This window comes from Sipha flava, unplaced genomic scaffold (genome assembly GCF_003268045.1).
Source record: "Sipha flava isolate LNK unplaced genomic scaffold, YSA_version1 343_pilon_pilon, whole genome shotgun sequence".
NCBI lineage: Eukaryota > Metazoa > Arthropoda > Insecta > Hemiptera > Aphididae > Sipha > Sipha flava.
Genome location: NW_020273037.1, coordinates 1,750 through 8,653, shown reverse-complemented (window position 1 = coordinate 8,653; position 6,904 = coordinate 1,750). Strand labels below are relative to the sequence as shown.

The window sequence follows — 6,904 nt, the reverse complement described above, 5'->3', positions numbered from 1 at the left end:
ACACACTCGTAAATAATAAAAGAAAGTAACCTAACTGAAGTTAAACTATTATAATATTTTATACGTTGGGTGGGCGACGAACGTCTTGTTAAGAAAATATAACGGAAAACAATATCAATAATTGTTTTATACAATAATATACTAATAACAGCAATGATTTAATACATTTAGTATTACTATTAAATTGGTATAGAAGACATCGAAAAATGTTGACACAAAATTGCTAATTAAATTGTTTTAAATCGAAATACAAGTGGCTAAGTAATGGTGTGTAGGAAATATTTTTCGTTAGATATTCATCGGCTGCAGAGTAATAGTATTCGGTGTAGCCAATGCACGTACAATACATGCCCCGAGTGAAAACATTGGGGTGTTCTCCCGTCATTGTATACGATTCCCTCTTTGTGATCTTTACCTTAAATATATGATATATTGTATCCTTACACATGGGCCGTGTGGCCAAATGGATAAGGCGTCGGACTTCGAATCCGAAGATTGCAGGTTCGATCCCTGTCACGGTCGTAGTCTAAATAAATTTTTATTTTTATTTGTTAAAATAAATAGTGTAGTTATTTTTTTTTAAAAAATTTTTTTTGAAAATACTTTTACAATCTGTATACATAAGCAAACAATAAGTAAATATGATGACAATATTATTAGACGTGACAAGCGTGAGGGAAGGTAGCGTCCAGTGACACTACTTCCAAATTACGAACTTATGGGGGAGATAAAATTGTTCTAAATAATATTCAGTAGGTACTAAGTATTATTTAATAAATCGCACGGCCATTTACGTTTAAGACGACGGAGAGGGTTGTCAGATATTATGCAAGAAGAGAGCTAAGATATGAGCGGGTTAGAGTGGTTAAAGGTGTTTTTATGGAATTTATTATAATGATAGGAGGCAAATGAGGAAATCGGTGGTAAGTTGAGGTCATGGTGTAGGGTACAGTTGCTGACAAACCAGAGTAGTTATTTTTATTGATATTATTTAATTTTTCCCCTTTTTTTAGTTTAATAAATAATTATTAAATATAAAAAATATTAAAAAGTCTATTTGACCAATAAGATTACGGAACTACTGTGAACACCTATACTGAACAGTAATAACAATAGGGTTTTTTATTCACTTAGAATCGTTTTTTAGAGCCATTGGTACATTTATTTCAAATTCAAAACAATCAAAAGATTAATCAAATTCTTTCAGTTACCCATCATTGTATTTCACCTGATCCCCCAGAATTTCGCTTACTATGCTATGAAATTATTTAAACTGTTTTATCTTGTTCCACGTTTCTTGACGAGAATTCATGTGGCTTCCGTTGATAAAAAATCTATCGGCGGTCAGCTGCGCGTTTAATCACTCTACAACCAACAGTTCTACGTTGGCAAAACCCAAGCGACAAAACCTATAAAATATAACAACAGATTCATAAAATAATGAACCGATGATCAAGATAATATTTTTATACATATATATATATATATGCGCATATATTTACGTATTTACGTATGATTAGATATTGTAATTAGTATTCATAGGAAATGTGTACGCGGCTTAACACGTACAACTATGAAATAAATGGTAGTTTGAACTAACCACAATTTTCTATAGCGATCGACTCACACAAATGACCTCACCAATTAATTTAATAATTAATTTTTTAAATAAATAATTTATTAATTCACACGAATGAATATAATAAGCTTTTTGTTAAACACATTATTCCATGAAGAATGTTTTTCCATCCACCACCGAAAAACTCTTAATTATTAAGTCTTTTTTTTTTTTTTTTTTTATAATTCAATTTAACCCAATTAACATGTATATCTAATATTATATTAATGACATTTAGGAAAATTTTTAATATTATGTAATTTCGAGTGCATTTTATTTTATTTTTTTTATGCGGTACCTAATGACTACGGATGAATTGGTTGCCGTATACACGAACGTTGAATTTTCCATTTCGTGGTTTTATCTATCGGTCATGTAGGATCACGTCAAGCACTTTATACAATTAAATTTCTGTTAAAACTTTCTTTTTGTCCATTAGAAACAATTCACGATCTTGGTGGTGCACAAATATCATTTTAAGCCATTATATTAATCAATGTTCATATTTAATTATTTATGTCAACTCTAAATTAAGTACCTGATTTTTAAATCAAAAACTAATAGTCTTGTTGATGATGTTTTTTGAAAGTAATAAAAGAAAAATATCGTTTGATCTGTTAAATTTCATTTCCAAATTAATATATAAATAAGAGAAAGTTTAAAATACATATTGGGGATGTATATAAAAAATAAAGTCAATCTATCAACAAACTGAACTTCGCCAATTATCATAATTACATCAAATACGTTATACACGCGCACACACATACAATCCTTTATCCGGGATAATACAGAACACTTTTTCATCTAATTATAATAAAATCTTTACAATAAATCCCATCGCGTAATTTTACGACGTTTAAATGTGAGGAAAAAATTACTTTTTTGTGTACGGAAAAATTTGACGGACCACGGAAAAAAAAAGAGTTTTAAGTAAACTATAAGTTTTTTCTTACTTAACGGCGGTTCGTATTGGACCAGACATTAATTTCAGTTGATACGGAAAATATCGTCCTGTGGATGAACTGCGTGCCTTTGTCGGCCTACCACGTCCTGTAAATATATAATTATCACTTATATTCTTTACTTTCTCTTCACATTACATTATAAAAACCCCCATGATATATATCAGACACAACTCACAAAATGTTTGGTATATAAATATCGTTTAATCTATTCATTCTCACAACCATAGTTTTATACGAGTATAATTAAGAGAAAGTTGATTGATATAATGTTATAATAAATTTAAAAACTCATTAACCGAAATAATACAGAAAACCGTTTTCACAAATAACAGAAAAGTATTTACAACTGATCGTCTCAGGTTTTTTTACAACATTTAAATATTCGAAAAAAAAGTACTTTTTACGTTTGAATGTAAAATGAATCATAGATTATTACATCGTACGATAAATACAATTTTAATTCTGCTGCGACATAATTTAAAAATAATGAACAATAAAATAACTAAAAATTATTTTATACTGAAGTTATTGCATAGATCCTTTAAATGAAAAAGAAATTAAATACATATCAGGGACATACGTTTCAAGTACAATGTAATTGTGAATTTTGATAGATTAAGATAATTTTTTGGTTTTAATATTAACATAAACGGTTTCGGAATTGAGATCTTCAGGTATCGTTTAACTTGTTCAAAAATTATTTGAATTGTTAAGTTTAATCACGTGTCAGGCATTAAGATTCCTATTGATATCAATAATTATAAATAATGATATTAATGCACACTCAAATTTTAACAATACGTATGTATAAAAATACCAACTTTATCATCGGTATTTTATTTTGAAAATTAGAACAGCTTAAAGGCGTTTACATAAATAAAATTATAGAAATAATTAAAAATTGCATTCGATGGGTAATGCTGCTTTGGTGTTGAACTTTAGGTTGTGCAGTGAATAAACGCGTGGCCGGCCGCCAATAGATTTTTTTAATAAACGAAGCCACCCGAACTTTTTTCGAGAACAGCGGAACAAGATAAAATAATGCATAAATAATTTCATAGTAAAAAAGCGAAATTCTGGAGGATTGTGTGGAATACAACAACGGGCAACTCAAAGTAAAAATAACTATACTGTTATGTAACGATATTATAAAAACCTAAGGACTAATTGATCACGATTCAGTATAGTGTGAGAATTCTAAATTACAACTGAAATAAGTTTTACAAAAAAAATTTCAGTTTTTGAAATTCTAATTTCATATTTTTATTTAAGGCCTCCAAATTAACTCCAAAGTTTATTTGTTTATTTTTTCGATAATTGATTGTCCAATATCAACAACGTACAACATTAAAAACGTAATTACATTTTCAAATCTTATTTAATCCTTAATTTTAAAGTGCAAATTATAAACTATAAGGAAATCATCTTTCTTTACAACATATTAATAACTAACTATAGAGAAAAAACGAATTTTTGAATCTTGACAAAAATTTGGATACAGCTTTTTATCGGTGGTGACTAAGGAACAAAAAAAAAAAAAAATTAAAAAAACTCAAAATTTCCCAAAATTCATTCCAGTAAATATACAAGTCTCTACCATTATAAAATTTCTAGCTGATGCGTTTGTACTGCCAGGTTTTTTTTTTCCGTTGAATTTGTTATAATGATGGGAGGCAAATGATGAGATCGGTGATAAGTTGAGGTCATGGTGTAAGGTGCGGTTGCTGACGTACTAGGGTAGTTACTTTAACTGACATTATTTAATTTTTCCCCTACCAACTGTCAAAGTTATATAAACAAGTTTTTTTTTATACTAGTTTAATAAATAATTAAATATGTATCATATATAATATATATTTAAAAGTATATTTGATTTAAAAGATCACGGAACATATTTTTTTTATTTTTTTTTATTTATTAATTAGAAAATTATACAATCTGTACGCATAGGGTACAATAAGTATAAGGGAGTATAGAAATAAAACAATAGTATAAGTGAACTACTGTGAACACCTATATTGAACATTAATAACAATTGAGTTTTTATTCACTTGGAATCGTTTTTTAAAACCATTGATACATTCATTTCAAATTAGAAACAATCAAAAGATTAATCAAACTCTTTCAGTTGCCCATTGCTGTATCTCATCTGATACCCCAGAATTTCGCTCACTATGCTATGAAATAATTTATGCTGTATTATATTGTTCCGCGGTTCTTGACGATAATTCGTGTGGCTTCCGATGGTAAAAACTCTATCAGCGGCCAGCCGCGCGTTTAATCACTCCACAACCAACAGTTCTACGCTCGCAAAGTCCAAGCAACAAAACCTATAAAATATAACAACAGAATCATAAAATAATAAACCGATAGTAAAGATGGTATTTTTATATAAACAGTAGGGTCTCTATAGTTCAAATTCAGGATAATCCGAAAAACGAGGTAATCCGAAGGAGCTTGAGAAATATCGCATAGCTATATTAATGCATATGAATGTGTATCATAATAATAGTAAATATGTATTTTAAATAATAAGGTTCATATTATGTAATCAATTTTATATTAACTGGCAGTACATACACACATATATAATTATAATAATTTGTTGTGTACATTGTATTTTTAAATTACGAGTTTTTACATGATTAATACAGATAAAAATAAATTTCACAATTTAAATTACAATTAAATTGATGTTTATATTAAGCCACAGATAATCCGAACGACCCCTTTCCCCAATCTCGTTCGGATTATCGAGATTCTACTGTATACCTATACAACTAAAATGAGCGTATGATTAGATATTATAATTAATATCCATAGGAATCTTAATTCTTGACACATGTATACATTTACTAATACAAATACTTTTTTACCAAGTTAAACAATGCCTTACGATCTCCATTCCAACACTGTTTATACATGCTAAAATTAAAACCAAAAAAGGAACTAATACTACCAAAATTCACTATCGCGATCCCATAATACTTGAAAATATGTACGAAGCATGTATTTCATTTCATTTTCATTTAAATGGCCTATACAATAATTTCAGTAGGGAATAATTTGTTGTTTTTCTCATCAGTGGAACATCATTCAGTATAATTAAAAACTAAGCTGTATTGTATACATATTTTTGACATCGTTTAAAATATATATATATAGCGTACCAAAAAATTTACCAAAACATATTTAAGAATACTCGTACAAATGTTTATATTTTTTTTTTAATTTTTATTCAAATTAATTTACAATTATAATAATTGTGATAATTTTTACCTTTGTTTAAATTAAACAATTAATAAACAGTTTATATAGATTAGCCATATTTAAAATAACATTTAATATAAACTACTAAATTTGAATAAAAAAATGAAAGGGACTCACCCAGAGTACTCCTTTGTATCATGATATGTAAGTCTTAAGCATATCAGTATATGTAGGTATGTATAATATTAAGAACATAATGTTTCTTTACTTTTAACTGATGAGGTTTTTTATTAAACATATCTTGAATACTTTTACATTTTTGAGCATGATATAAATATTTTTTGTCTTTTAACAAATCTTGTTTGTGGTTTTGATAACCACATAACTTAATTTTTAACTTTCATAATTAAAAATAATAAAAACTTATATTTGTAAATAAATATAATAAAACCAACAACACCAAGTAACGAAAAGTGAAAGAAAGATATAAATAAATTAGAAATTATTATAAAATTAAAAAGGGCAGGGCTTTTAGTAACAGCGTGTGGAAAAAGAAATATTTGAGCAGATAGGTCTTCCAATTTTTTCAAAATTATTTACACAAAAATTATCTATGTAGTATTACATTAAAGTAAACATTAAATTACATTCATGTTTTACATTAAAATATAAAAGGAATAAAATTAGGGTTTCTACTTTAGGTTTTATACTTGCTTTTTATTATGTATATCTAGTATTATATTATGAAAATTTTCATTTTCTGTAATTTCGAGAGCATTTTATCTATTTTTTTTTTTTTTTTTTTTTATGACTACGGAAAGAATTGGTCACCGCATACACGAGTGTTGAATTTTCCACTTCGTGGTTGTAACTATACTAAATGTACGACCATGTCAATGTATAAAATTAAATTTCAATTAAAACCTCTGGTTTTATCCATCGGATACAACTCACGACTTTGGTGGTTCACAAATATAGTTTTAATTAATTATATTAATAAATGTTCATGTCTCAGTATTTATGTCACATTCAGTATCTGTATTTCAAAACAAAAACTAATCGTCTTGTTGATGATGTTTTATGAAAATAATAAAAGAAAAAAAGGTCC

The 6,904-nt window shown here is 27.5% G+C and overlaps 1 non-coding gene across 1 annotated transcript; it reads left to right on the top strand.

Annotated features, from left to right (window-relative positions):
* Window positions 1–449: 449 nt before the first annotated feature.
* On the top strand, window positions 450–522 carry Trnar-ucg. The gene has a single exon. It is a non-coding gene; the product is annotated as a tRNA-Arg (tRNA).
* Window positions 523–6,904: the final 6,382 nt, after the last annotated feature.